Source organism: Peromyscus leucopus, chromosome 1 (genome assembly GCF_004664715.2).
Source record: "Peromyscus leucopus breed LL Stock chromosome 1, UCI_PerLeu_2.1, whole genome shotgun sequence".
In the NCBI taxonomy this organism is placed as follows: domain Eukaryota; kingdom Metazoa; phylum Chordata; class Mammalia; order Rodentia; family Cricetidae; genus Peromyscus; species Peromyscus leucopus.
In genome coordinates this window covers 81,187,844-81,208,708 of record NC_051063.1, presented here as the reverse complement: position 1 = coordinate 81,208,708, position 20,865 = coordinate 81,187,844, and positions in this window count along the sequence as shown.

Below are 20,865 nucleotides of genomic sequence, written 5' to 3'. Positions count from 1 at the left end.
AAAAACGGCAGTGAGCGTCCTGCCCCAGGCCCTGGAGACGCCGGGAGGAGACATTTCATTAGCAAAAGGGGATGCGAGTCTGTGTGTCGGGGTGGGGGGAGAGGGGGGAGGGACTCCTTTGTTTGGCGGAAGGATTACAGGCAGGGTTTGGCCACGCTTAGAGTGCTTGTTCTCTGGGATCCTTAGTGGGAGCCAGCGCTCCTTCGGAAGGACATGTGTCGGGCCCTCTTCAAATGTATGGTCAGGAGAAGTTTCATTTTCCTTTTGGGGAGTCCCTTAATTGTGCAAGGCTCTGGGAAGATCTGAGTGGCCAAGCGTGATCAAAAAGGGCAACCTGGGACTTAGAAGGAGTAGGCCTAGATTTCTCTACTGCTGCAAAACTTCCCAGAACCTGCCGGTTCGTGAATACCTATCCTGTATTCATGGAGTGCCTACTTTGTGACAGTGTTTTAGGCTCTTGGCATTCATTAGTGGACAAAACAAATCTCATTCTCAGAGTTGGTGGCTTGTTAGAAAATAGGTCAATGACTTAATTCTCAAAGTTTTTTTTTTCTTCATAATTTGACTAATTCTCGAATCTCAGAGGCATAGAGCAAGGCATAAGTTGAAGGAGGTCAGGGTTAATCCGTGGGTGCACCTAGTATCTGCCAGGGCATAGATTGGGGCCAACACACAGCTTGTCTTAACGGCATTATATAATATATATTGAGTACTGGTTTCCTACCAGATATGGTAAAGGGGATGAATAAAAACAGAATTCTCTTACCATTTTTGAGTTTTCGATCTGCTGGGCGTGGAAAGCATCAACAAGCCACAAAATGTTCTGTGTAACTGTGGTGAATCCTTCCAAGAAAAGAAACACATTCGAGATTCGGTCTAGGAAAGAGGTCTGGGTAAATTTCTTGGAAGAAGTGTTACTAGGGATGAGATCCAAAGGACAGATTAAACAAAAATCCCACAAAGAGGATGTAGTTGCCTCCATTTTAGAATTTAGGGCTCTGAGACCTCAGTAGGGTGATGTAAGTGTTAAAGGTGACAGGGCGTCACGTGGAAACCCAGGTTCAAGATTCGGCAAGAATAGGGTCTTTTATTTTCATGGCCCATTTGTTGGAATCAAGCCAGGCGCGTATCTGAGCATCTCAAAACCACAAACTTGAAGGTTTGCTGCACTGAGGGAGGTTGTAACTTGAAGTGAGTAGAATATAAGACAAAAGGGAGCTGGGTGTGGTGGTCCATGCTTGGAATCCCAGAACGAGGGAGGTGGTGGAGACAGCAGGATCAAGACTTCATGGTTGTTCTTCACAACAAAGCAAGTTTGAGGCCAGCCTGGGCTACATGAGGCCCTGTCTTATAAACTGTGTGGGGGACGTTAGGGAATGTAGGGACTGAATAGGGGGTTGTATTTTCCCTCCTTGAGTAGCCGTTAGATCTAACCTTTTGCTGCTAGATTGGAAAATGGGTCAGGACTTGCCAGGCCAGGTCGATTAAAAGAAGTTGGCTAGCAGTGGGAAAATCCAAGTTTTGAATGGCTGGGGAACACATCCATTGTGTCTTTGTGGTCTTTCAGAAGTACATACCCATGTCTCAGCGGGAAATTTCAAAGGTCTACAAAAGTAGAATTAGCTCATGTTCTTGCTTTCCAACTGTAACTGTTAGCAACTCATGGCTAATCTGTTTATACCTCTACCCAGTTTCTGACCCAGGAGTATTTTGAAGCAAATTCTGAGCATTCTGTGTATTCTGTGCTAGCATAAGATTGCATTGTTGAAAGTCAGGGGCTCTGATTTGAAACAACTTCAGTCACATCATAAGCCCACTCCAGGTGCATCAACAGTTCTTTTGAATGGAGGCTTTTAAAGGACAGCCAGTGTCCCCTTATTTTGCTAACTAAGTATTGTTTTTACTTCAGCGCGGGTGTTTGTGTCTTGAGAGCAGTAGAGCACACTTGTCAACAGAGAAGTGAATCCACACGCAGGTTGATAAATGCAAGTTAGAGACAGTGGAGGATGGTTGTTTTCCTAGGACCTCATTCCAGTAATAGATCAGAGACTCTCTGTGATCCCCCAAAGAGCAGTTAACCCATTTGCTTCCTTGGTAGACAATCTCACCACGGCTGTCATTCCGGCACGACTCCCTGTCCATGGTGCTGACCCAGCAGCCCTTTGGCTGGCAGTCTGAAAAACTGTAACTTAGTTTGGTTAATATGATTTAATGTAGGATTACCGTAAAAGTGGTCATTAAATATGCATTGAATAGCTGTAAGAAGTGCTGTCTATACGTGCGCCAAGTAAAAACTAACCACACATTCCAAGCTGGAAAGCATCCCAGTAATACTGGTTAGCTGTCATTTCTTTAATGCCCTCATAAGAAAAATAGCCAGATTTAGACAAACACAACATGTGTATTTGTGTGTCTGTTTCAGAAATGTAATGTCAAGATTATTTTTAAACAAAGGTAATTAATTGTTCATATCACAAATTAAAAATTGCCTTCTTACTGGCTAATAATAGTAATTGTCAGAACAATGTAAAATATCCTAGTTCTTAGACTGTTGAGTGATACAATAGTCAGGAATGTTCAACCATTTCCCCCCTCCACACAAACAGAGACAGGCAGAGACAGCCAGGGGATTGAAATTTGTGTGCCAGTCAACTTTTCTACCACTGTGTTATACTCTCAGCCCTCAGCTACTTCTTCATATGTTCATGTAGTTCTCAAATTTTTTTTAATGTGGTTAAGAGTGATAGTTTCTCTTTCAAGTTCATTCCCAGCACCCACCCAGTGTCTTATAGCCCTCTTTAATTCCAGCTCCAGGAGATCTATCACCCTCTTCTGACCTTCTTGGACACCAGGCATGCATGTGGTACACAGGCAAAGCACTCATGCACATAAATATAAATTTAACAAAACTTAATGCATATGGTTTTTTATGAGGCATCATGCTAGGCACTATTAGGGCAGATAGATCATGACTTATGTCTTTTACTCAACATACTAACAGAATTAATACTAAAATGGAGAAAGTTAGAATTAACATTTGTTAGAGTGAATGTGGTTGAGGTATGTATGAAAGCCATATTACAGAGCAACAGCCTGTGTGTAGATATCTCAGGTGTGCCTCCCCTGTGTGTGCATGTGTGCATATGTGTTTGTGTGTGTGGAGCCTGGAGGTCAGCCCTGGATGTTATTCCTGAAGAGATGTTCATCTTGGTTTTGGGGGGCCCAGAGCTCACTGATGAGGCTAGTGTGCCTGGACAGCAGCCCCCAGGCATCTTTCTGTTTCTGCCTTCCTGTTGCTGGGATTACAAGCATGTGTCATCATGCCCAGGTTTTTAATCTCTTTTTTTATTTTTATTTAATTTTTTTTTCATTTTACATACCAACCATAGTTCCCCTTCTTCCTCCTGCTCTCCCCCACTTACCCCAACCCCCATCCACTCCTCAGAGAGGCCTCCCTTGAGGAGTCAACAAAGTCTGCCATAGAATTTCATACATATATGTAATGTGTTTTGATCAAATCCACCTCACTTCTCCCTTCCAATTCTGCCCCACCCCTCTTTTCTTTCCCAAATTCATGTGTTCTCACTTTCAATTTTTAGATTTATTTGATTTTAATTTTATGTATATTAGTGTTTTGTCTGAATGTATGAAGGTGCACCACAGTATGCTTGGTACCTGAGGAGGTCAGATTCCCTGGAACTGGGATTATGGAGTGTTGTGAGCTGCCACGTGGGTGCAGGGAACTGAACCTAGGTCCTCTGACAGAGAAACAGTGTTCTTTACTGCTGAGGCAACTCTCCAGCCCCTGCTCTCTCTTAATAAAAAGATCCCACTGAGTGCCGCCTTGTATGCAAATGTTTAGGGTCATCTACTGGAGAATGGACAGCTTCTCAGGAGCTGTATCCCTGAAGAGAACTGACTCTTCCTCCCCCAGGAACCTTCAGGTGCCAGTAGCTCCTGAGCTAGGGAGAAACTTCATGAGCCCCTCCCCTCTTCACATTAGGACTTGGTCTACCTTGATCTTGTGGGGGTCTTGTCCATGCAGACAGAGTTGCGGTGGGCTCATGTGTGCGATGGCCCTGCCATGTTCAGCAAATATTTTGCTGCAGACATTCATTATTTCTGACTCTTAAGATTGTTATGTTTCAAACCCTGGGACCAATGGCTGAGGTGCCTATTTAACATATCAAAGCAGACGCTGGCCTCCAGGTTCTCCCTGCATCCTTCAGTCCCTTCCTGTTACAGGGCTTGCACATCCCACCCCCATCCTAAACTTCTCCATCCCAGGGTAGGGCTGCCCTTCCCCCTGAAACCCTTCCCTATATCATCCAACCATTTTGGTTACCTGGTCTTTTTCATGTAGTCTCTTTTGGATCTCCTGACTCATGTGCCTGGTTCCTCTCTTCCTCTCTCCCTTCTCCTCCCCACTCTCTGCAGACAGATCAGGGTCATGTCCACTCTGGACTCTGCCAGATGTCACTGCCTCTGGCTGTGCTCTCCCTTTTATCTATAATAAACCTTTTCTTCCATCATATCTAGGAGCAGTCATGTCCATTCCTTTTTATTTCTTTCTTTCTTTTTTTTTTTTTTTCATTTTGGTGCCAAAACCTGGGACTAGCCATGTTCTTCCCTTTTTATTTATTTATTTATTTCCATTCAAAGATTTTTTCTGCCCCCTCTTCCATGACAATATCTGAGCCTTGGAGGGGTGTGTGTGATATAGATGTCACATTTAGAGTTGAGTACTACACAGTCTCTTATTGTCTACACATTGGCTCATTGTAGATCTTTGTATTAGTTACCATCTATAGCAAAAAGAAGCTTCTCTGATGAGGGTTGAGAGATGCACTAATTTGTGGATATGAAAAAAAAAACAACAGAACTTAGGGGGAAGTTTATTACTATGTCCATTTAGCAGAATAATAATATTAGGTCCCCCCCCCCCCAGTGTCCATTACCTAGCCAGTCACAGGGATTTGGTCTAGTTAACAGTGCGAGGCATGAGTTCCATCTTATGGATCAGGTTTTAAATGGAATCAGAAACAATTCAGTTACTTCCATAACATTCATGCTACTCTTGCACTGGTGGCCATATCTTGTCCGGCCAGTTATTGTAGCTTGCAGGGAAAGTATGCACACAAACCTCTAGTACTATGAAAGCTGCAAGTATGAGCAGGGATGTGGCCTCTAGATTGGTACCAGCTTGATTTCTCCATGTCTTATAACTCAAGTATATTTTATCTTCAGCAATACAGTCTTACTGTCAAGTTCTGGAGGGCATCTGTATTCTGCATATAATAGACTTTCCAACACCATTTTGCTCTGTGACCCCTGTTCCCATAGAAGTTTGTTTACAGAGGAATGCATCTGTCTGCCCAAGGAATGCCACTGGGAACTCTTGCACAAAAATCAAAGAACATAATGGCTGGAGAATAAGGAAGAAGAAGAGCGTGGAACCAGAGTACATTATGTGACAGGCAATAGTGGCATTCCCTACCCTCACCTCTCAGCAATATGTCTTAGCTCACTCAAGGGCATTATGCAAATGACCCCCATTTGGCCTGGAGACCTTTTGTATCCTGAACATATCTGTTGAGAATGATGAGAAATGTTTATTTATCTACTTTGTCTCTGCTTTGAACCCTGAAATATCTTGGAAGAAAAGCTTCAGAGAAACCTAGTGCTCTTGAGCAGTATTGTTTAGGGTTCCCTGGTTCTACTGAATCTGGAATTTTGACTCAATTCCTTAGCACTGGTCACTGGTGGGTTGTGGTAGGCAACCCATATCAAATGCTCAGCCTTTTATGTGGATTCTGGGGCTGGAATTAGGTCCTCATTCTTTCACAACAAGCACTTTGCTGACAGAACCATCTCCTCAACCACATACATGGTTTATTAGAAGGAATATTGAATGATGCTTAGCAAAAGAATGGAAGGAAAGGCGTACAAAAGAGATAACTGGATATGAGTGGTGTTTAAATTCAAGAAGCTGAATACTGTGAGAACTTAGTATAGTTAAAGGAAGAGATGGAAGATGAAATTGTACACATAATTTTGTGGAATCTGAATTTTATTCTAGCTTGTCTGGACCCTAATGAAACATGGAAAGTAAGCCCTTGTTTATGATATTTCCCATAGAGTCGCTCGGTGAGAGTTGCTATGGAGATAGCACACTGAGAGTGCTTAAAATATAGAGGGTTTTGAGTAAGAAAATTTCTAGACCCTATTAATTTTCTTAACCACCAATTCATTATCCACATAGAAGCTAATTATGCATCAGGCAAAATATGGAATACATAAGACACAGTGGTGAGAGAGAGTGGATGCTTGCCCTTGAGGAGTTGACATTTTTGGAGGAAACTGAGGGAGGAGGGAGCAATAGGAAAGCCAAAACACGAGCAGGAAAATTTCAAATTGTCATAAATGCTAAGAATAAAATAAACAGGGCAATGAGACACACAGGGATGGACAGGGATGATGATTGATACTCTGATCAGGCAAAGGCTTTTCTGAAGTTTGATACTTGATCTAGAGTCAGAAGGATGATAAGAAACCTATGGATGCATACTTTGTGGAAGAATATTCTTGGAAATAAAACAAATGTACATAAAATCCTTGACATGGGAAACATTGGGAACTCTTGCACAAAAATCAAAGAACATAATGGCTGGAGAATAAGGAAGAAGAAGAGCGTGGAACCAGAGTACATTATGTGACAGGCAATAGACAGGCCACATGGGAAACCCTGCAAGCCATGCTAATGGGTGTGTAATTGATGATACAAGTGAGTTTCGTTTTGCATTTTCACACATATTATCTGTGTTCTAATTCATCCTCTCTCCGAATGCACATCCCCCCTTTTCCCTGGGGGAGATGTGAACAAATGTCTACTCACTCCAGTTAAGACACCAATGGTAGATCAAAGAAATGATTCTGGTATGGAAAACTGAGTTTATTGGGTCACCTACATAGATGGCACTTAGATAGCTGTATCACCGAAAAGCCCATAGAAGCATGGGTGAGGACTCATGAAAGCTGCATCTCTGGACCTCCCTCCCAACTTGTAGGCAGCTCCACTGTAGAGTCCCCTCCCCAGCAGACACTTGCTGCTTATGTAACCTTGGGGGTGGTGTATCCTATGAGTCTTATAATTTTCTCCGTTTCCAGAGTCTAATAATTTTCTGAGATGTCTGAGTTTTATGAGTTTCTTTCCATCCACTGGGAGGGAATGTTTCAAGTCAAAGAAAATAGCTATACTATACAATATTCATCCCTTTCAACTCCCTCTTGCTTACTGAGACAATATCTCACTGTGTAGTGCAGGATGGCCTGGATCTTATTGTGTAGCCCAGGCTGGACCAGAAACTCTTGCCTCAGCTTTCCAGTGCTAAGATTACAGGGTGTATTACCACACCTGATTTTCAGAAACAGAAAATGGCAAATGATTATCTTGGCAAGATACTCTTGAGTTTGAGGCTGTGGGACTCCCCACTTTTCACCACTGGCCCAGGATTGACATAACCATGGGTAGGGCTAACCAGGAGACCTCTTTTTCTTCAGTCACTTGGCACATTGGTTCATATGGGAGATTGATGATCCAATCTGGGATTAAGATCCCAATGTTGGAATCCCCAAGCTTCTGGCTCATGTAAAGTTATGGAAAAGCCAGTCTGCCTTGTTTAGCTTGGGGGTTAGAGATCCAACTGTGTATGTGGAGGATTTCATGCACATGCCTGGAGTTTGGGTAGGTCTCCATGAGAATGGGCTAGGGGTGTTTCCCAAAGTGTGATTCACACCAGTTCAGTGTGGTTGCTGAAACAGTGAACTCACTGTTGAAGCTCTTGGATGGCCTCCTGGCTTGCCTGAGAATGAGGCCACGTAGAGGACAGCAGAGTCATTGGAACCTCTTGACCCATCTGTATCTGAAACTAGAACACTCATCTTTTTGTTTTGTTTTGGAGTCAGAAAGTCCCCTTGTTTGGCTTAAGTCACTTTGGAGAAGTTCTGCCACTTGCCACCCAACCAGCTCTGACGAATACACTAAGCAAACCTTTCAGATTGTCTTCAGTGACTTAGAAACATCGTGCTTTATAGATCAGGGGATCATAGATCATAGGTTAGTCTATGACCCTCACAGGTAGGCAAAGAAAGAGCTAGGAAGAGGCATGAAGTTTCAATTGAAAGCAAAAGATGAACATACTTTTCTAACAAGTACAGAAATAGCTGCAGTTTGATTTCCAAGAAATACCAGCACCTGTGTGGTTCAAGGTCTCCTGGAGATGCTGTTCAGTGACAGAATTAGTTAGTGAACTGTCAGGTGGACTTGAGCTGTTTATAGTCTGTGAACTTGCAGTTTATGGGATTTTATAGTTTTGTTTTCCTTGCCATTTTGCTAATGTGGTTTTGTGAGCAAACACTGCCTATAATTTAAATCTTCCACAGTTCTCTCTCTCTCTCTCTCTCTCTCTCTCTCTCTCTCTCTCTCTCTCTCTCACACACACACACACACCTCACACACACACACACACACACACACACACACACATGCACACACTCCTCAAAACACTCCACAGTTCTCAGGAACCCACAGGTGGCAATTATCATCTTGGAGATTTGCTGGGAAACAACTGGAGCTGCCACTTAGGTTGGGAATACGCCAAAGAACCAGCAAAGTGACAAACCCTCATGGAGACGGATGTGAGTGGGGGCTGCTGAGCACACAGCAGTTGGTGGGGGCTGCTTGGTGTGGATCGCAGATGACTTGTGGGTCTCCTTTTCCTCACAACACCCAAGAAGCAGTCTATGGTGGAAATGTGAGATTGTGGCTTGACTTTGTTAGAGCAACTTTTAAAAGTATCCAAACTTTCATCTGGACACAGGTAAACAGTGGGAGCAGTGCACCAGTCCTTAAACTTCTGAATAATTTCCAGCTGCAAAACAGGATGTTATAGCATCCTGAGGGTCACACTATGGCCATCCTGACTGGCAACCTTTCCTTTTCAGGACCCAGGACCCAAATGTCACAGCCTCAGCTTTGCTCCTATGCGAATTTCAGGATCTATGCTGATTGGCTGAATGCTTTTGCTGTCTGATTAATCCATATGTTAAGTATCTGCAATAGCATCCTCAGAGCAGTCTCTGCAGAAAGCAGGGACACAAAGATGGGGCACTACCCAAGCAGGAAGAAGCAACATGCATGGCTTATTTTATACTTGATGTGTTTTTCCTCAATATTTGAAAAACTTATCAGTACATAGTAGGTATGTACATGTTTACACTTACATCCACGCCTATATTTAAGTCTATATTAGTATGGTTAGAGTGTATACCTCAAATGTTTGTGTGTTCGAAACTTAAATTCTAAATCTATGTGTTAATGTGTTTGGAGGAGGGGCCTTTGGGAGGTTATTATCTCATGAGATTGGGCCCTGCTGATGGCGTCAGGTGGTTTTATACAAAAGAAAGACTAGAGTTGTCTCACTCTGCCTCTGTGGTGGTTTGGATGAAATGTCCCTCACAGTCTCAGGTGTTTGAACTCCTGGTTCACGATTGACAGCTCTGTTTGGAAGCACAGAGGTGGCCTTGTTGGAAGAAGGATGTATGTGGAGTCAGGCTTTGAGGGTTTAAAGACTTGTGCTGACATCTGCTTAGAAGGACATAGGGAGGGAAAGCTAAGGCAGGCTCGCCGAGAGGGTAGCCTCCTGTTCGTGGAATGGCAGGAAGGCACAGGGGTGGGTGTCTAGACGGGATCAGTAGGGAAAGAGGAGCTAGGGGACCTATAACATACCCAAGCCAGCTCCTTTTTAACAGACTTCCAGTCTTAGGCTCCTCACATCCTGAGTATATGAAGATGTTACTTTTCTCTGAGACTTTGTCTTCAGTCTTACCTGGTCTGTCAATTTCTTATTTATGTCAGAAAATGAACTTAGCAATCCCCTCAACAACTGCCGTTACCCCCATTACACTGCCATTTCTAGCTCACTTCTTTGCTTTGTGCTTGCTGTTTAAGATGTGTGTTCCCAGCTGCTGCTCCAGCCACCATGCCTGCCGCTTGCCGCCTCTGCTCACCATCGTATACACTAACCCTCTGGAGCAGCAAGCCCAAATGAACTCCTTCTTCTGTATGTCTTGGTCATGGTGTCTTAGCACAGCAATAGAAAAGTAACTAATACGGTCTCACCATGTAATCCTTCCTCCATGCTGTGATGTAGCTCAAGGCCGTGGCCAGATGCTGAACAGCTGTCAGTGTTGTGCCCCACAGCTTGCAAGTCCCCAGAGCCACATTAAGTAAACTCCTGTACTTCATAAATGACCAAATAGTTTGTTATTGCAACTGAGGAGCCACATATAAATTCATATATTAGTCCATTTCCTCTTTTCTTCTGTTCATGAAGTGGCAGCATGGACCTGAATCCCAGCCCCGATCTGCCAGCATTTACTATCAATGTGGCCTCATAGGAAGTACCACTGATTCTCAGCCATGGCTACATATTACATACACATGAGATATTTCACAAATACATATAGTTGGAAAACACCCTCAGAGGTTCTGATCCCAGAGATTTTGGGGGAGGTCGAATTATCAGATTTTATTTTTAACATAACTTATTTTCTAAGCTTCAGTTCCCAGTTTTTGGGTGCCTATCTCGTGGGACATAATGAAATGATGCACATAAGGCTTTTCACAGAGTGTGGGCATGGCAAACACACAGTTTGACTTTCTCTTAATTACAGAGGTAACAAGTAAATTCACCCCAGTGATCAACAGTTCAAGCGGCACAGACATCAAGTAAAAAGCAATGACAAGAACCTCCAGCTCTTTGGCTCAGAGGTAAACACTGCTAGGCTTCCATGTGAGTTCCTCCAGAAATACCTTTGCCTGCATTCACATCTTAAGTGTCTAATAATATGAGTAGGATAATTTATAGTGTTCTGTGATCTCCCTCTGCATTTGGCCTAACAGTAGCTCTTCTTCACACCAGTAAGCACACGTCTGCCTTGTGGTCTAAATAACTGCTTCTGTTTCATGAACAACGCGGCCAGCTAGTGTTTAGAAAGTTTCCAAGTGTTTAGTCTTCCAAGCAAGTCTGCAATGAATGGTTTTGTGTGTCCATCTCTATGGACATGGGTGAGTTTTTTCTTTAGGTTAGTCCTAAGATTTCTATCTCTGGACCAGACATCATTGCATGTAAAAGAATAAATTCTGACTACATTGATTTTTCAGGAAAAAAAAAAGGTCTGTGCTCATTTTCACTTTTAAACAATAATGAATGAAACTGCCTGTTTTTCCAGCTTTTTTTATTTCTTACATTTTCTGGGAATAGTTTTTGTTTTAGGTGTGCATTTATGGTATACAAACAAGGTATACAAACAAGGAGGTTGGGGAGATGGCTCAATGTCTGAGTTCTGGTCTCAGGTACCTATGTGAAAGCTAGCCATGACAGCACATATGTGTCATACCAGCTGTGGTGGGGTGGAGGCAGGCCGATTCTGGGGGCTCCCTAGACAGCCACTCTAGCCGAAGCTAAGTGTTGTGGGATATTTGTTTGCACCGACACTCCGAGAATGCTAATAAAGTCCACCTTGAAATCAAGGGTGGAGTCATTGATTAGCTGACTGGAATTAGCCATAGAGATTTTGGAGGACCCAGATAGGGGGACCCAGGAAGAGATAGTTAGGGACTTAGACAGATTGGTGGTCTTTTTGATTTGGGAAGCGTGGAGAGTTAGGGTCAGCTGATTGTTTCTCTGCCACTCTTTGGATCTATCAGACCCTCCCCAAATAGCTGACTCCTGAGTTTTTATTGATATTAGAATAACTTAGATAAATACATCAACTAAGTGCAGTTTCAAGAGAGACCCTGTTTCAAAAACAACGTGGAAAGACACTTCGGTCACAGGACAATATCGATGGGGAAAACATCACAAGGTACTATCCATAACTACAGGCAATTATAACTTATGAGAGTGCTTGAGAGAATCAGTCTTCTCCAGATGAGTCTTTTGACAGGTTATCCAGCTCCAAGCGGTCATCCCTACACATGTAGACATACAAACAGCACCGAGTGGTCAGCCCTACACATGTAGACATACAAATAGCACCAAGTGGTCATCCCTAAATATGTATACATACTAACAACACTAAGTAGACCTAGAAGGCTATATTTATACACATACACATGTGCATATTTATGTAACAATAATAAGGAAGAAGAGGTCATGAATTTGAGAAGGAGTGAGGGGCAGGGGAAGAGTTGGAGTGGGGAGAGGAGGGGGTAAAAATGATGTAAACATAGCACTTATGTATGAAATTCTGAAAAAAAAATTAAAAAACATGGCTTGGTGCCTTTTGTTTTTTGGTCTATGACTCATTTTAAGTTGTTTTCTGGGTATGTGCTAAGATAGAGGTAAAGGTTCTTTCTTTCTTTTTTTTTTTCAGCCTTGTTGTGTAGCTCAGGCTGACCTTGAAGTCATGAACTTCCTGCCTCAGCTTTCCACGTACTGGGTCTGTGGCATATGCAGCCATGTTTGGTGAGGTAGAGATTCTTTTAAGATTTTTTTCTATAGGATATTGAATAGTTCCAGCATCATTTGTTAAAATGTCTTCTCTTTCTGCACTGCACAGACTTGACACCTTTGTTGAAAACAAATGAATCACAAAGTGTGCCGGGATTGAATTCTATCCCTGTTCTGTTCTCTTGATCTATTTGCCCATCCTTGGAGTCTGTCATTCAGCTGGAGATTATCAGTATCCTTTGTTGACTCTTTCTATATATCCCGATTTCCTTAAACAGGAGCCATCTTTTCCAGGAGCAGCAGGGGAGGAGGAAAGCAAACAAGGCAGCGGACTGTCTGACAGCAGGAAGACAGTTCCCGAGGCAGTGGGAGAAGCTGCCCTGCTTGTGTGTGCCGCTCTGCCCTTGCACTGATCCCGGGCGGGCCACAGTTAGACAACAGAGCAACAGCCATTGAATCACCACGTCCACCAGGTTATGGTGGTGCCAGTGAAAGGTAAAACAGGGCCACAGTGGTCAAGAATTTCCCAAGCTTCTGTTTCAGCCCAGTGACTTGAATTTATTCCCCAACCCATGGCCTGCTCTCACTGTCCATTGTTTAAAGCTCCCATGACTCCAGCCATGCCGAGGAAGATCTGGTGAGGGCACACACTTCTGGGGGAGATGTGGTGAGATCCTATACTGCCAGGGTAGATCTGGTGAGACCACACACTGCCAGGGTAGATCTGGTGAGACCACACACTGCCAGGGTAGATTTGGTGAGACCACACACTGCCAGGGAAGATCTGCTGAGACCACACATTGCCAGGGTAGATCTGGTGAGACCACACACTGCCAGGGAAGATCTGCTGAGACCACACATTGCCAGGGTAGGTCTGGTGAGATCACACACTGCTAGGGTAGGTCTGGTGAGACCACACACTGCCAGGGAAGGTCTGGTGAGACCACACACTGCTAGAGTAGGTCTGGTGAGACCATGCACTTTCTTAATCAAGACCTTCTGTACTAGTCTTCCAGGGCTATTGTAAGAGATAGCTGGCTTATACAGCAGGAGGCTTAAGTCCAAGATGGGAGGTCAGAAGCCCAAGACCAGGGTGTTTTTAGGCCTGGCTTCCACCAAGGCTGCTCTTGTTGACATGCAGGTGGCTGTAAGCTCCTTGCATGGCCTATTCGTAGGTTAGGCTTTTAGTATTCCCAAAGGTCCACAGGATGAAACTTTGGTTGGCAAACTGCAGTGGTATTAGGAGAGGGTGAAGCCTCAGCAAAGTGTTGCCTGGTGAGCAGAAGTTAGGTCATTAGTGGTGTGCTCTTGAAGGAGATGCTGGTATCCTGGCTCCCCTCCCTCTCTGCTTTTCTCACCATATGGAGATGGGTAGCTTTGATGCAGAGACTCTCATTCATGATTTCTGCCCCAAAGTTCTGCAGCAAAGATGCCAAGTGACCATGAAACTGTCCATAAACATTCCATAAACTCTAAGGTGGATATCTCAGGCATTTCCTCACAACAGAGAGCTCTCTAACATGTTTTCTTTCCATAAACACCTCTGTCCAAATTTTGCATTCTTAGGAGATCAGTCATACTGGTGGGGGTCAACCCCGATGACCCCATTTTAATTTACCTCTTCAGAGACCTTATCTTCAAACACAGGCACATTCTGATGTGCCAGGGCTTAGAACATTAATGAGAATTTTATGGGGTCAGTTAAGCCTGCAGGATCTTCTAATGGAATGATCACAGCTGGACTCCCTATGGTAACCAGCCAGATGTCTAGTATGGCTTTGGCTCCTTGTACCCTAACATCCTAGAATATTCAGCCCTCTTTCTTCCGATGTCTTTTTATTTCAAAGTCCTCCCTAAATTCACAACTCAATTTTATTCCTGTTACCACGAACACACACAATATATCTAAACCTTTTACCAAATCCTTTGTAAATCTGTTTCTTAATCTATTTCTTGTCTTCAGTATATTAGGCTGACTTCCCAGGCAGTTTGACTTCTAAGAGTTTTGTCTATTTTTTTTTTTTTTTTTTTTTGGCCATCATAGCATTTGCTTTCCCTTACTTTCCACACTCCCTTGTTCAGTCTGCCCTTTCCTCCTCCTCCTCCTGCATGTTGTTGCGTTGATTGCATTTCTTTGGTTCATTTTTTTCTATATTGGGTTTTGGAAATTATAGATCCTATTCTATTCTTCAGTGGTTGCTCTAATATTTTAACACATTAAAAAATCATTACTAAATTAGAACACAAATATGAAAAAGCTAAGTCATATAGAAAGGCTGGGTCCTCCTTTTCCTGCTTCATTCTCCAGAACAACTACGTTTTAACCATTTCTCTTGTGGATGGTTCTGGCTGTTACTTCCACAGCTTAAGTAAGCAGTATTTCTAAACCTTGGTAGTCACTTCTCATATACACCCCATCTTTGCAGATGTTGGATTTGGAAGTTACAGAATGGTCTTACTTGAAATCCCTTCCCAGACTTAGCTGGCCAGTCTGCCATTTGTAGTTCTTCTCATGACTCTCACACATTAACTAGGACTTTAAATAGGGATTTCTTGTGCTGTCATCTGTGTGCCAAAATCTTTTGGTACAATATTTTCTTTTCTTTTCTTCCTTCCTTCCTTCCTTCCTTCTTTCTTTTTTTTTTTTTTGAGACAGGGTTTCTCTGTGTAGTTTTGGTGCCTGCCCTGGATCTTACTCTGTAGACTAGGCTGGCCTCAAACTCACAGAGATCTGCCTGGCTCTGCCTCCTGAGTGCTGGGATTTAAAGGCATGTGCTACCACCGCCCAGCAGTATAATATTTTCAAATGTGGAAATTTGGAAATTAGTATTCCTACAATTTTTCTTCATGTTCCTGTTTTATTTTGGCTCCTGACTTACACACACTGCAAGGTTTATAACATTTACATTTTGTTAATAGGCTTAAAATAGAAATTGAATATGAACACACACTACATAAAATATTATGTTAATACAAATGTCTTTCATTGCATAGTTAAGTAATATAATTATGTCTGTAGAAAATTAAATTTAATCTATGTTGATAACCCTCATGCCTGATGGTAAATGTTTCAGGGAATCAATTTGAAGAGGATTTCTTCCCCCAGAATCCATCAGTTGGTCAAAACCATTCATGCTGTGGCTGGTTATGTGTGCTTGCTTGGAGCCTGGATTTATGGTAGAATTTTTTTTTCTGTTTGGTTCTGGAATTTCATATTACCCCTCTTTTCTTCTTAGCACCAGAAGCGTGTCTCCATAATTAATTTACTGAAGGTTAGCCCTATGTATGTTTTCTTTAGTTTTTTAATTAATGTGCATTGATTATACACATTAGTGGAATGTGGAGCAATATTTTCATACCCACAGAATGTGCTGGTAATTGCCAGCTCTCTCTGCTATAAGAAGACATAGCCTAGGTTTTTCTGAGCTGGTCGCCCACTGTGCTGTGGAATACCAGGACTCATTCGTTCCAGCAGTGTTTTGTCTAATCTCCCTTTTTAACTTTCCTCCCTTTTCTAACTTTTAGTAATCAGCATTCTGCATTCAGGTTGGTATTTTTTCCCCCATGTGTGACAGAAGACACCTGGCATTTGTATTTCTGTGTCTGGCTTATTTCATGTGACGCAGTGTCCTCTGGTTCCATCCACTTTACTGTAAATCTCACGACTCCACTCGTCTCTGTGGGTGGATAGTATTCAGTTTGTAGTATGCATTTCCCTTTTCTAGTTATCCAGACGATTCCCTATCTTAGATATTGTGAATAGTGCCACAAAAAACATAAAGGTGCCATGATTTCTAACTAGTCTTCGTTGAGTGGGGATACTTTTGTATTTAAAGATGCTTGACCCAAACCCTTGACTTCCTGCTTAGATATACACTAACTGCCCCCTGGACACATTGCATAGGTGTCCCTGGGTCTCCCTTCCTCATATCTTCAGTGACCTCCATCATATTTCATGCCTTTTCTTTTCCTCTTTTTTTTTGTCATTAAAAATGATAGAACAAGATATCTGTTTCCGGGTCCTTGTAAGTCTACTTTATCACAGTTTGATATTTATGAGCTTATATTTGTTTATATTGGGTGAACCCTTCCCCCATGGTTTCCTGCATTGTTTGTCCCATGTGTGACTTCTGTTCCTCTTTTTCTGGAGCTGCTAGGAGGTGTACAGCTAATACCCTTCGTTTTTATCTTCTGTCCATCTTAACTTCATCTCAGTTGTTCCATCTGTTTTTGTTGTTGGCTTTGCTTTTGGTTTTCTGCAGTGCTGGGACTTGAACTCAGGGCATTGTACATGCTGGGCCTTGTGAGAGCATTTCCCAGAGAGACAACACCACTCTAGACAGGGTACCCATGGCAGAACAAAGCACAAGTCCATTAGAGATTAGCTTGAGGAATTAATAAGTTTATTGGTCTTACTTACAGAGCAGGGGGGAGGAGTTACTTACAGGAGCATGGGTGACCCCAAAGCGGCTACAGCACTACAGTGTCTCACCCCAGCATGGGTGATGACCTCACATAGTTGCAGAGAGTACCCCTTCAGCTAACCTTCCCTCTCTATATACTCTCGCACCTCTTAGGACCACAAGGGCATGTAAATTAGGGCAAAGAGGAACATCTCAGGTGATGGTCTGGTGACCCCCCACCCCCACTCCTCTTTCTATAAGGGACATCAACAGTTAACAGACCCAAACCTGAGGGTCTCTTGCAAGCATTCACAGACACTCTGATGAGGGTGAGTGGTACTTGGGGATAACACTCTATAACATCAAGCAAGCACTTTGCCACTGAGCTACCTAGACTAGCACTGTGTAACATCAGGTGAGCCCTCTACTACTCAGCTACCTAGACTAGCACTCTATAACATCAGGCAAGCACTCTACCACTGGGCCACCTAGACTAGCACTGTGTAACATCAGGTGAGCCCTCTACCACTGAGCTACCTAGACTAGCACTGTGTAACATCAGGTGAGCCCTCTACTACTCAGCTACCTAGACTAGCACTCTATAGCACTGGACAAACAATTCACTAGACATACCATGTTTTTGCCCCCCACCCCTTTTGACTTATTCTGGAAATCTCTTACCTTAATCATAAATTCAAACTTTAGCTCCATCTGGTGTGGGGTCCACGCATCGAGATGATATGACATCACAGTGACTGTGTCTATAAGGTATTTATTTCCCATAGCTCAAGCTTTATGTGTACATCTTATGGAAGATCTGAAAATACAGCTTACTTATGACATTTTCTTCTGTCTTCTCACTAACTATACCTTTTAGAGACTGATTTTCTTGGTGCTCTTCCTTCATGGTTTTCTTCGTAGGACAATGAGAGCTATAAGTCCAGATCTCATACAGCTCCCTTTAGGTCTGCGTCAACACTGTTTCTCCATCTTCTGGTGTGCAGTGCTGCTAAGAAGTCTCATGAGGGCCAGGAGCAATGGTTCAGTGGTTGAGAACAGTGGCTGCTCTTGCAGAGGACCCAGGTTTGGTTCTCAGCACTCATACGAGGCATCTTACAACTGTTCACAACTGCAGTTCCTGGAGTTCTCTTGCACTGCATGCAAGTGGTGTACATACAGACAAGCAGGCAAACACACTCACAAAAATGTCTTGTGCTGTGCTTTTTTCCCTATGGATGACTGAATTTTCAATTTTTATTTTTTAGGTATTTTAGGTTTTTTTTTTTTGGTCTGTGTGCTGTGTGTGCATGTGTATTATGACTATCCTTTTTTTTTTTCCTATATTGATTCTGGGGGTTGAACTCAGATCTTTGTGCTTTCAAGGCAAACACTTTACCCACTTCCTTACTTCCCCAGCCTTAGGTTTTCTTTCTGTTAGCTTTTTGTTTTTTTTCTATAACTTATTTATTTTCATTTTATTCATTGATGTATTACCTGTATGTATGCCTGTGTGAGGGTGTCAGATTTTGGAGTTACAGATAGTTGTTAGCTTCCACGTGGGTGCTGGGAATCGAACCCGGGTCCCCAGGAAGAGCAGTCAATGCTCTTAACCACTGAGCTATTTCTCCCACCCCCAGGCTTTTTTTTTTTCTAATAAGCATCATCAAATATTTGGGAAATGTGTGGGAGGATAGCTCCCGCCTTTTCCAGGGTTCCTATGAGGAGGAGAGAGAGATAAGAAAATATTAGATATAAAGATAGTGTAGAGGAGAAAGACAGAAACATAGGAGAGCTTTGGGAGGACCTGGATCAAAACCCAACGGCCCCCTTCTGCCTCTTTAAAAGGGCTTTTTATAACAATGCCAAGGGGTGGGGCAAAAGACCTCCCCCTTGCTAGATCAAAGCACACCATACAGCCAAGTGCAGACCCTTCCAAACACCTGATAACCATGCCTGTGGTCAAATCATCCCCTTATGCAGCCCTGCTGGGTAAAGCAAGCTCAGATTCTCAGACCTTCAGTAAGTTCTCACTAGGAAACTTCCGTGGGTCTCTACAGAAATGACATTATTAAGATGTAGATAATAGAGTATACCCAAATCATAAGAAAATAGAAAATACAGAAAAATACTTTAAAGTAAGAGTACCTTTTCTCTTGGGAATCCCTGGAGGTGTGTGGCTATTCCTCAGTAAGAGGACACTTGATTGGCATGCGCTAGCACTGGCTTGTACCCCCAACACTAAAAATGCAAATAATCCTGGAAGAGCATTCATGAAACATTTCATAAGCTGGTGTAAGAAGAACACTGGCTATGCTAATGAGTCTGTGGGAGTATTTCCAGAAAGGATCAGTCGAGGTGGGGGTGGGGTATGTCCTGAATTTGGATGGCAACACTTCATGACACAAGAGCCTGAGTGGAGTGAAAGGAGAAAGCCAACAGAGTGAGGATTTTCCCTTCCTCTGTTCTCTGACTTCCCATCATGTGAACTTGTCCACTACGTCCCCCTGCTGTGATGGACAGCCTGAGAAACTGAGCAAGATAACTCTAGTTTCCTACTCTAGTTCTTTCTGTTGGGTACTTTGCTATAGCAACATGAAAGTCAAGAAGCATTCCCATAACAATGAGCATACACTGTATTTCTTGGTGTCATCTCCTAATGAAAGGAGCCAAAGTCTCCTGGGGGAAATGGCTGACGTGGGGAAAGGTAGTATGAGTCTGAATTGTCCTGTCCTTGGAAGAAAGGAAACTACTCAAATGATGGGGATGGGTCAGAATGAGTCAGGAGTTATTTTAACACCCACAGTCAAATCTGGGACAATATAGTACTAAAATAAATGATAGTATTGGTTAATAATCTAGAGACTAAAGTAATCCATAATTACATAATTCATATAGATGTAAGTAAATACATGGATAAAATAAACAAATGGGAGAAAGGAAACATTTTGCTAACAGTAGAATCTCAATTAGTAAATCCAGAAACCACCAAGGAATTAGAAAATCAACACTTGGTAGTCACCATAGTAACGATTGTTTCAGGCAAGAATCTTAAGTGAATGTTAAAGTCAGTAAGTAAATATATAACAAACAGAACATTTACATGATCTCAGAGCATCTCCTAGGAGGAAACACAGAAGCTTTACATTGGAAAGCTGGCCGGCATCATGTCAGCCTGCAACCATGAACGTCTCTGCCTTTTTGTGCTCTGAGTTGTGCAAGCACAGAGATGTATGTTTTACTCACTGTGGCAGACAGTGATCTGAACAGCCATTCAGCATCTCGAAGAACACCAGGTACAGGGCAGGTGCTCCACACATGCTTTAGGACTGGCCTCATGTTCATAACCTTAGCTCCGTTAGTTTGTTATTTATACACTTTGCTTCCTTATGTTTACCAACATGATCTTTCATGGTTGAGAAAATGAAACAGCCATTTTCTGCCCTGGAATGCAGTCCAAGGTTTCTTTTTACCTTGTCAGCATTTTGAGGACATGCTGTTTGGTATGTACACATGTGTGATCGTCAGGTCTTCATGGAGGTTATACCCTTGACATCATGATCAGAAGTACCTCTTTTCTTAGTATAGTTCTTCCTCCTCTTTTTTTTCCCCCATGCCAGACAGAAATCGAACTCAGAGCCTCATTCATGCCAGATAAGCACTTTACCAATAAGCTATAGCTCAAGTATTTTCTTCCTTTGGTTAACCTCATCTCACAATAACAGGCTTGTGCTGTATTTTTGCTATACACACAATATGCACACACATGCACATGTACACATGCATGTGCGCACACACACATGCACGCACACACACTTCTTTTGCTCATTGCTTATATTTTCTTACTTCAGCCAACAAGTTTCTCTAGAACTCACTGGGCCCTCCTCTGTGCTATGGCTCACGGCATCCATGACTATTTGGGGATGGTTTCTGTTAGCCACAAGGGGAAG